Consider the following 11,938-nt stretch of genomic DNA (forward strand, 5'->3'; position numbering starts at 1 on the left):
CTCCTAGTCCCTTTGCACCGTGAGCAGTTCCTCCTGGCAAACTGGCCGAAAACATGTCACAGAGCGCTCAAGGGTCAACTGGTCGGTAATTACTCGGCTAGTCTAAGACTACATGTGGCTAGTCTTGTGGCAAGACTGGCATACCTCGAAGATCACTCTGAAGGATCTCTTCCTCAAGTGTAAACCCAAGTTCGCACTCGGCCATTGCCTCCTAACGCTACTGGTCGTTCTCCCTTGGCATCAGCTCCAAGTCCCTTTGCACCGCAAGTAGTTCCTCCTGGCAAACTGGTCGGACACAACTCGCAGTGCGCGCAAGGGTCAGCTGATTGGGTATTACTTGACTAGTCTAAGACTACGTGCGGCTAGGCATGTGGTAAGATTGGCGCACCTTGATGATCGCTCTGAAGAATCTCTCGTTCAACCACAAAACCAAGCTCGCACTCGGCCACCGCCTCCCAACTGTGCTGATTGTTTATGTCGTCTATGGTGGTGGTCGGGGGCTCAGATCGAGCAGGCAATTTGGTTATGTCAAGGACTCTACAACCACAAGAACAACACAAGCCCATCAAAGAAATACAGAAGGTCGATAAGATATCATACAAACTTAAGATACAGTATGGTGTTTACTTTTCCTCGATCTCCACCCAGAAGACGGACCCTATGAACTCCCGCGGCCCTTGGCACTCCACCTCCAGCTTCGCCTTAGCTTTGGGGTCAGCAGTTATGACCCCCTCCCAGACGATCTCAAGGCTGCAGCTAGGGTCGCGGCAACGATAGCACCAGAGAACATACCCTAACGCAATCTTAGCCGCCTTCACCACATCCTCCGCCGTCCTTGCCACCATGATGCCCAGGAGCTAGGTGAACTTCTCCGCCAGGACGTTAATTGTGAGGAACCGTCCAAATAGTATTCTAATTAATCATTAAATCGATCATTTCCATAATCATGACTACAATGATTAACCAGAATATCAATTCGGTAGTCCCGCATGTGTTTTATGCCCAAGATCGAAACACATGCCTTCCCAACATAGGTCTCACAACACAGCTTAAGAAAGAGCGAGTAATTAAAATATATTACATGTCATTAAGTCATTACATTGCCATAAATATTTACAAGACACTACGCAGTGGAAAACAAAAACTATTGACAACAAAAGGTGGGTGGAGCCATTGCCCTGAGGCACCACCCAAAAACTCGCCTCTCGAGTAGTTTGCACTACTAATATCTACCACCTACATCGGCAGGCATGAAGTAGCCAAACACTAGCTGCTTCTCACCTGCAGAACCTGAAAGAGCAGCGTGAGTACAAAAGTACTCGCAAGACTTAATCCATAATAGGTACATATAAATAACCTGACTCCAAGAATTTTACATTTGGATGATTAGCAAGGAACGACCACAAGGTTAAGTAGATTCACATGCGAAAGCAATTTTTGATATAAATGTGTAAGCATCTACACATGACCACATATACCATTCTATCCTATAATCAGCGACATAAACATATATGTAACTGGAACCGTCATAAATATATCTGAGAATAGAACCATCTCAACTACATCCCAACAAACCATACCATATCATCCCACATTCATGACTCTACGACCGATGCGGATGGACAGAAGCATGCTTGTGATCAGGAGCGCGGCAACTTCAAATTGTTTTTACACCATGCAAGGGGGTACATCTTTACTCAAACGACACGAGGACCATTCGGCTTACGCGACCACACAGACCCAAACAAGGGGTACTCGTGTCAACCTTTCTCGTACCTAGAACTACCAACTTGCACATGCCCATGTGGCACCGGGGTTACCACAAGCGTGTCCTGGACACCTATAGCTCCCTGCAACCTTGCTTCTCCTAATCTTTTTCTCTTACACGTCATAGGAATGCACGACAAGCGTTAGCACATCGTATGATAATCGTATTATCTTACTATTAGATCGACATGTGGTTAGTACAGAAAGTGCTAAAGCCAATAGTACTGACGGACGGTACTTAACCTATGCAATTGGTCTATGGCAATAGGGTTCCTCTCCCAACCTACCCCTAGCATCGCCCACATCTCGCCTCATTATCACCACTCATCAACCCATCATTGTTATTATCATTGTGAATAATAATTAAACCTATAACTCGCGAATGATGGAATATTGCACCGCTCGACTTCTACCAATGACCTAATGTCTTGCTAAGCATCTCGTTTAACTTTTAAGTTAGACAGCCACATCGTTGAGCCCAGGTTACAAGGGTAGGAAACATCAAATAACCAAGGTAAGGTCAAATGCATCAACATAGGAGCCATCCACCATTTCTCGACACCACTTCGCTAACATGCACAACATACATATGGCATAATTTATCACTTAGACATCACATGATCCAAGATAGTATATAGAGTATGCTTACATGCTTGTCTTGCTGCTCTGGTGCCTGCCTGGTGCTTCCTGCATAGCACTCACAGAATTCTACACCACCCTCGATCACGCCCGCGTCACACTCTGGTTCTTTGTTCTCTAAAGAAGAACGCATACAATGATGAGCATGAAAGAAATGCAAAGATATATGCCACAAGATGCATAACAACAAGTTAAATGTACAAGACATGCAAAAGATTAATAAAGTCTACAATCTAACAAATTTGGAAACTCTAACAAATCCGGAAGTTCCAGGTTGAACTCAGAACTTCCGGGTTATGGAACTTCTGAGTTAACCTGCGGGTAGGGGTCCTCGGGTTGCCACTTTTTGATTAACTCGGAATTTCCGTGTTGAGGTCGGAACCTTCAGGTCGGGCCAGAATATCTGGGTTTGCATCCGAATGGGGGTGCTCGACTAATCCTAAATCGGATCAATCTAGAACTTCTGGGTTATGCCCGGAACTTCTGAGTTGGGTCGGATATTCTGAGTGAGGCTCCGAGTGAGGGTGTCCGGTTAGAGTTACTTCGAATTACCTGGAACTTCCAGGCTATACCCGGAACTTTCGGGTGGAGGTTCTCGGTCAGCTTTAACTAGGATCACCTAGAACTTTCGAGTTGCAAACCCAGAACTTTCGAGTTCTGTAAGAAAATGTGTTCTCATTGATTTCTGTACTAATTCACCTTGCATGTCAAATCTATCCACATAAACATGTATATGCACTAGCCTAAGGGTTCTAGACTCAATTTACACACTAAACCCACACGATTTCTGAGTACAATTCAAAGGGGATTTTGCAATGCTACCAAAAGCTAAGGGTGACAAGTCATAACTGACATGGGTGATGGGTCCCGCACCTGTCACCCCGAATGTATCACTAATGACTGGTAAGGACCCTTCACCTATAAGCGTCTCCCATGTGCTTGGGAGCAAGATATAAGTGATGGATAACCTTTTCACCCATCACTTATGTTAGGACGTGAAAGATGGTTAACTGAGTTACCCATCACTTATGTCTTTCGCCCATGTGATGGGGAGAGGTCATAAGTGATGGGTAACTTTGTTACACGTCACTTATGTTATAAGTAAGTGACGGGTCAATAAGTCACCCGACACTTATATGAATACATAAGTGACTGGCAACAAAGTTACCCGTCACTTATGTATATTTTACCCTATAAGGTTCTATTATTTCCTGGCTGCATCATAGAGCATAGCTAGGATTTGGCAGCTGTCTTCGCCCTGCAAACAACAACAACACATCTAAGTCCATATTGACAAACACACTTAAATAAGAACTCACATCAGCACAGAATCTCAAAGGTTACAAAGTTTTCATCAATTCATTACTAAATCACAAATGTTACAAAGTTCCAATCAACTCATATTACATAAGACCTCTAGGGTTTCTATAGTGCAACTCATCGTGTGGGTTGATGATTTTAGACATCATGAACTTGATGATCTATTATTGAATCCTCGGGAGTGCACCGTCGTCGAGAAAACAAGCTGAAAAATCCTGCATAATTTGAAGTGTAACAAATATCATGTTATCAAAGAATTAAACTAATTACTGAAATTAGTATTGAATAATCTTGTATTGAACTTATATCGGGGGATTTTATATCCTTTGATTGGAGAATGAGGAGCATGTTACACACAACATAGAATCCGCATGCATTACCTGATGGTTGGTGGTGGCATTGCGGAAAAGAAAATTTATGTTTAGATCAAAAGGAAAAAGGCTTGAAAGGTACATCTGTTTGGTAGCACTTACCGTGAACCCGGACTTGTGTATCAATTACTGTCGTCTATCTTGTTGTAGTCAGGATCAGCTCGAAGGTACTTGGCAAAAGCCCTGCATAAAGAGGGATCGATTAGGGAACATTTTAATATTAGAAAAAGTTAAATATGTAAACTAAGCTAGACAGAACTAACACGTCGAGGAGTTCTTTTACAACACTATAATCACACTCTCTAGGTTTGCCTTTTAGTCCTACTGGTCTTGATGAGTCGAGGTACCACACTAAGTTTCACTTGAGGCAAATGATCAATAAGATCCTATAACCACCAGTATTGTGGGTGGCCAATAGGTAGTCCATTTTGTAATAATGTTGCATTATCTTGGCCACATAGTTCACAGTGTAGCCGAGGTGAAGTTGGATAATCGAGATTGTAATGGCCTCAGGGTCAAGAAATCCGAGGGGCTCCTTGTTCTTCCTTATTTCTTTATCAAGTGCCCACATATAAGAATATAGTTAGACTCAAGAATTAGTGGTACTAATTAATGAATGTCCAGATTCAAGGGACTTACAATGTGAAGATCCGTAACAGCAATACATCTATGGCATCAAAGTTTAAGAGGTCGTATAAGTCATTGAAACTCACAAGGAAGTAGTCGTCATCTTTTAAGAAGTGTCGTCGTTGACTATGGCTTGAGCAGTGGTGTCTCTAGAAGTCTGCATGTAGTAATTATGCAGGTCAACACATGCTTATCCTGCTCTTGTTAGGTCATCTACCGTCAGCAAGGGCTTCTCATAATTGAATTTTGTGTGAGCACTAGTTTACGTTGCTCTAATATCTGTGGACTTCTTCGTCGGTAGAATGGCCTTCGACCTCTTTGGCATGTGCTTCTTAGAGCCTTTCTTCTCGGCCTCATTTTACTTCTTCTTTGGGCTCTTTGGGAAAGACGGCATTAGAACTAGAAGCAAGGTTGTTGGATGTGGAGGATAAGGCAATGAAGCTGATTTCTCTGGAGGTGGAGAAGGCAGTGAAGCTACCTTATCTGGAAGTGAGGGGTGTGGCTGCACTTGAAGCTTGTCTAGACTAAGATGCACTGGAGATCATGATATCATCCCTCTTCCACTGGATCCTTTGCCGAAGAGCTTCACTCAGAGTTGTGACTTTATCATTGGGGAGGGGAGCTCCAACACGTGATCAATGGCATTAATATGTACTATGTCCACCGTAACCACGATATAGCCAGGACGTATCGGGATCCTATGTAAGATACGGACGTCTGGAATCACCTGACCCCTTGCAAACTCGAGGAGATACCCGCCAGTCCAGATTACAAGGATGTAAGGCGTGGGCCCTTCTAGCATATCAATAGTATCTGGCTCAGTCACGGCAGCAGCTACTTATTGGTCGGCCTCCTTGGCATTCACAAAGGACTATTCCTAGTCTTAATATTTTATTTCAATAGGAAATGATTTTCAGATAAAACTTTTGTCATGAATTATGTGAATGGTATTCAATTTAATACAACAATCTATTTTTAATATATATATACCAGCGTTATTTTTCATGTGAGAATTTCTCTTGTGTTGTCCAATTTATTATACATTCATCATTTTCTTAATATCGGGCTCCAAATAAATGTAATTAGTATAATTAGATGAATAAATGCTAGTTGCAACGTTTATATACATTGTAGCATATAAAAGTATACATTGAAAAGACTAGGGAAGTCATTCATCCACGGTATGTACCAACACATATAAGTGTTGGTTCAACCCACTGTATCTGTTGCAACTTGCAACGGTTATTTGCCTTAGTTACCAACACTTAAATATGTGTGGTAACAAACCTTTGCAACGTCACTTCTTGTAATGGATGCTGGAAGCATTGGACTTCTTAGCAACGCATCTATGTGTTGCAAAAGGGGTGTTCTTCTTGTAGTGAGCTGAACCGTCCTAAAATCTCAAACGGAGCCATCCACTTCTTGTGCTAACTAGCTGTTGTGTGTATGTGTGTTAATGTTTTTATTTAACTCTTGATTTTTATTTAGAGTATAAGAATGGTCCAAAAATTCTAAATATTTTATGAGTAAACTAGAGCTCACTAGAAATCCATTTAATTGGTTTTTCAAAAAAGCTAAGCTAATATTTAATTAAAATTCTCCAAAGAAGTATAATTTTATAACTTCTAGCAATTGTAATACCTCAAATAAATTCCTAAAAATCTGAGAAAATTTACTAATATTCTTCTCATGTGATGTACTAATTTATAAAAATATTTCCAACCCTAGATTATTTGGTGAAAAAGTGAGTTTCTTTGTAATACTATATTTATATACATTTTTATCATTTCATGTGATGTTCTTTTTTTAATTTAATTTGAATTTAAATAAATTCAAACATATACAAATTCATCAAAATATTGCATAATTAAGGGTGAGTTCACTAAAAGATCATCATAATCAACTTAGGACATTCAATCTATTCTATCAAATAGAAAATTAGCTCATCCTATCCATCTAATCTCACCAATCAAACATAAAATTGATTCATCATATTCATCGAACCAAACAGAAAATTTAATCATCTCATTAAAAAAAACAAGCTTTACGTTCTAACCAAATACACTCTTGATTGCCTTGTGCTTCTCCCACACTCTTGATTTCTCCCCAGCAGAACAGACTTGACGTAATGTGCATCTGACAAATTTGAGGTGAATGCCTTTGCTGCCTGGAGAGATCACTTGAACAGTTGAATCGAAACACCAATTAGACGACCACTTGATCGCCTTGTGCTTCTCCCCTGTAGAACGAACTTGACGTATCGTGCATCTGACAAATTTGAGGTGGGATGCCTTCGCTGCTCGGACCTCGGAGAGATCACTTGAACAGTTGAATCGAAACACCAATTGGACGACCACTTGATCGCCTTGTGCTTCTCTCCTGTAGTATTATTGAATTCTTTCTAGTACATACAGTACGGTAGTGTAGATGCAGACCCACTTACAGGGTGCAAATGGGTGAGCCTAAGGTATATATCAATTTTTTTATTTTAGTTAATTGCATTTGTTTTTTAAAATTTGTTTAATTTGAGAAAAATAGCAAGGTGGGTAATGTTAATAGCGTGACAAGTCTCGTAGCAATATTTTATTATGATAACCATTAACTAAAAATTAGTCTCTTAAGTTTTTTTACGAGGTTAGTGCCATTTAGTTTCAAACGCATAAAATTTAGAATAAGAGATAAAATTTATGTTAGTGAAAGAGAAAATTATTTATGCTCCAAACATATAACTGAATTGTATACATATATTAGTTCGATTCATATATGTTTTGATTAACTGTTAAAATTGTACGTCAGGTATAGACTATATTTGATATAGATTCTTTTTTTCTATTCTAACCCCAATTTTAATTATTATTTATTTTATTTTATTTTATTTTATTTAGTCTCTTTATTTAGATATTTTATTTTCCAAACTGTATGGAAATTGAACTACTAATTTTCTATAATTTTTAATTCCGAATTTAGGTATTTAATCGTATTTAATATGGATTTTTTGGTTTTCGAATTTAACTATTTATTAATCATATTTTATATGGATTTTTAGTTTAATCTATACTGTTAAATGTTCATAATAATGAGTGATCTAAATTTTCCTCCTTTTCTGATTAATATAATAATATTGTGACCTTGTGATTCAACGTAGTGGTTTTTTTTCTAAATAATAATATAATAGATAGATAGTATTATTAGTTAAATTAAAAATACTCGGTGAATATCCTTAAGTTCAAGCATTTGCACCTGCCTGTTCTCCTGATCTACGACGGTGAAAAGTTCGCTCCTGATTGGTCTCTATCACTGAGCTCTGACCAGAAACGGCAGGAGCATATCGCATCAATAATATTAGCATGTGCCCATTTAATGACCTACAGTATCTAAGGTGGTCCAAGTGACGACCTTGCAAACTGACAGCCGCATCAAAGATGAGCCCGCCACCGCCCACCTAAGCTGGCTAGACGGTGAGACCACCAACACTTCGTGCAGGTGACGGGCCGCGTTGAATGCTCACCCCCACGGCCGAATCGAATCGAATCGCTCGGTCGCCTCCGCGCGCCACCGGCCGCTGTCACCGACGTCCGGGCCGGGGCCCGGTCTGCGGACAGCCGATGGCGCCATGGCAGCGCGTGCGGGGCGTTTTCCGGGCGGATGTTAGTTGCTGCCTTTCCGATCCAGCCTCGCCGTACCACAATGCGCGCCGTACCTTCTGCCGAGGGGACTTCAAAATGTGTCGATAATTGCTGGATATTCACGGTTATCTACTAATTCGTTGCGATTCGTATTCAGAAATCGATCTATTTAAAAAAAATCAAATTAAAAATTAAAAAGAATTTAAAATTTTGACAAAATTTGGCCGGTTCCTACCGAATTTTATCAAATTACTGTCAAAAACCACGAATATCGAAGAAATCGTCGGAACTCGATAATCGGTCTTGAATCGAATTTTGAAACCTTGGGGACGGAGCGTACGTGGCCGCCACCCGCCGTTCAGGTTCAGCTGAGTGCAGGTGGTCCTCCTCACGTCATCTCCTCAACTGAAGCGAGAGATCGATGGCGCCTTGCGCCCACACCCGTACGCGCACGACGCACGGTTCAATTGGCGCTCGGTACGTGCTCCCTGTACATACGCGACGTGTCGGGACCGGGCACGATGCGGCCATGCATGCTACGGATCAGTGAAGCAAACTGTTGTTGCCTAGTAGTCTAGTACGGGTGTACACTGAGCTGCGACTGCTACATGCATGGAAGTTGGAAGTCAGCATGGACAGATAGACTTTGTATACTTGGTGCTCTTAATTTGCAGCTGGACACGCACGCAATGTTTGTTATTTTGCTCCCCCTCCTTATTGTGTTTGGGAGATTGCTAGCTCATTGCTGCCGAGCACCCCAGTTTCGAATTAGCAAGGCACCGCCGATTTATAACAGAACACCAGGCAACTGATTTGCTATGAAACATGGGCCTCCTATGTGAAATTTCGAACATTGATTCGTGGCTTCCTAGACTATGGGCCTTTGGCCCATTAGTGCCTTCGTTTTTTTTATTCGATTTCGTACTGCTGGCCTAGGGGGGGGAGTTGTTTTCAAAATTGCTCTGGTTACTCTCGCCTTTTTTTTCCAAATTAAAACATGTCAGTTTCAATTAAAGACAATTACGTTTTGGTTCGACTCATAGTCTTCATAACAAGATTGTTTGTAAACAGTAAATATGATGACAGTATATCAAGGTTAGTTAATTTCGAACAAAGCGCGTATGTCCATAAACAACCAAGAATTTTAAGTCGAAACGTGGTTAAGCTGTTGAAGGCGCAATGGACGTTCGTTCATACAGTGAAGTTAAGTGTTTGCACCTAAGATGCATTGGTTACTGACTTACTGGTAGCGATTCCAACTATGAAACGCGTCTTTTCATGGGGAAATTGAGTGTTTGTCTTTTATCCGGGATTAGGGAAAATGCCACTTCTTCGAGGATTTACCAACCTGGTCTGTGGAGATAGTCGATCTTTAACGTACTTTGTAAGTTATAATATTTTCTTTTACGTTTTGTTTTAATTCAAATGTAAAAAAACCTTTTGGCCTTCTTCTCGTTGCCTCCCCGTAGTGCACCCGTGTAGTACTTCACTGCCATGCCATTGTCCAATTCCAATTCAACACAATATGGCCACTCGTCACACCAGCTCTTCATGACTTCATCGTCAACACTTGCTATAGCTATGCACTAAATCCACCTATGGCCATGTTTGGTTCCTTGTATGAGTCTTATCCTAGATCAGTTTATCCCGCATCAGAGGGTATCCGCCTGTTTGGTGACTACACCACAGCATACAATTTGAGGCAGCTATCCGAGTCAGACTAAACTTGTTAGCCTCAAATTTGTGCCTTGAGGCAGATTGTGCAGCCTCAGAATGCCAACCCTGCCTCAGCACATTTCAAGAATATGAGCCTCAAATGCTTTACGGAGACAAATAACAGAACTATATTTAATGATGAGCCCACCTGTTATCAATTGGTAGAAAAGGATTATTTTGAATCTAGCACGAGTAGACTGGTAGCATTATGTATGGTATGGCAATTTTGTTTTGTTGCAATGAAAGGTTATGTATATCACTATTCTAGGAAAATTGCAATGGAATTATTCTATGTGGTTTATTTGTTCTTCACTTTTAGTGTGTTCGTATGAAGAACAAGTAGTGAAACCTTCTCGAAAGAAATGACAAGTCTGAACCGTAGGTTGCAGTAAAGTACAAAAGCATATGTTTATGTAGGTCTGAACTCCTAGCATTCTTGTGAAATGTATCTATGCTCGTTTTCCTTTTTTAATCTACTAGTAGAACATGGATTCACATAATTTTTTTGCACCAAGTCATTACATTTTGGAATCTTTTATAAGATCCATTGAGTGTACTAAATCATCATTCAGTTTGAGATCACAGATTGCAGTTAACATCCGTGGATTTGATCTGATTTTTGAAGCTTGTAATGCCCATGACCTTGAGGTCATCTACTAAGTGTCTGCAGATTTGATCTGATTTATGCAGCTTGTAATGCCTACAACCTTGAGCTCTTTGCTCAGCTGAGAGTTGCCACTTGTGCCTAAACCACCATGATAGTCACAAAATGAGTGTATAAAGTTCCAGATAGAGCTTGTGATCTGCATCATGATTGTTTCCATTTCTCAACTTAAATTAAGTTAGTTTAACACACACATGTAAATGTTTGATTATTATTCAAAGTAAGCACCAAATGACTAGAAACTTTGAGTCCAATATTTGCTATATGACACTGATTCATTACATTATTACTTACTGTTGTTTTAGTTCACGTAGGACTTTATAGATTTTTAATTACCCTAACACGTTTATAGATCTTACTATGAACCTCAATATTTTACAGGGTGACACCATTTATTTCGGAGTTCAGCCATTCTAGTATGGAAATGATTGGCATCTAAGTCCTGGCTACCTAGTCAAGCTTTACATACCACCATGTCAACAAATTTGATTTTGTAGGTAGGTTCACATTTTTGCTTTATATAGATCTATAACTTTTTGTACTTTGTGAATGTGGAAACAAAGATAGGGTGAGCCAAATCTGTTAGCTATAAATGTTGTCTTTTTGCGCAAGAAAGTGTTGCTATAACATATGAAAAGTACTTTTGCAGAGATGAATATAAATTTCCATTTAAATTATCGACCGTGTGCGTAATAATTATGATAATTTGATATAAATTTGTCATTACAATGTAATGCTACCTATTAATGTACATTAGAATTTGAGGCTGCTTACAGTTGCCTCCCAGTGCTTCTGAGGCAGCTTGCTAGCCTCAATGTGATACAATGTACTGAAGCAAGTTGCTTACCTCAAGCAAATTTTGAGGTAGACAACTCATCCTCGAACCATCTATTTTGAGGCTAACTTCACTAGCTGTCTCAAAAGACCCTTTTTTGAGGCAGGAGTATCCGAGGCCAGCAATGTCTGCCTTAATATCTCTTCTGAGGCTGATTTTGATAGCTTTTGGGGCTGAATAGGCTGCCCCTGTTTCTCCATTATGTTGTATTCCTTGAATTGGACCAGCTCATCCAAGATGAGGGCATACAGATTCCTAGAATATTCACGTGTAATGCTGAAGGAACTTGTGCAGCGAAATCGGTCGCACCACTTCATCTAGGACAGAACAGGTCCATGTGAATAGTACTCAAAATTTACTTCTATTTAAAATA

This window comes from Phragmites australis, chromosome 2, assembly GCF_958298935.1.
Source record: "Phragmites australis chromosome 2, lpPhrAust1.1, whole genome shotgun sequence".
Classification (NCBI taxonomy): domain Eukaryota; kingdom Viridiplantae; phylum Streptophyta; class Magnoliopsida; order Poales; family Poaceae; genus Phragmites; species Phragmites australis.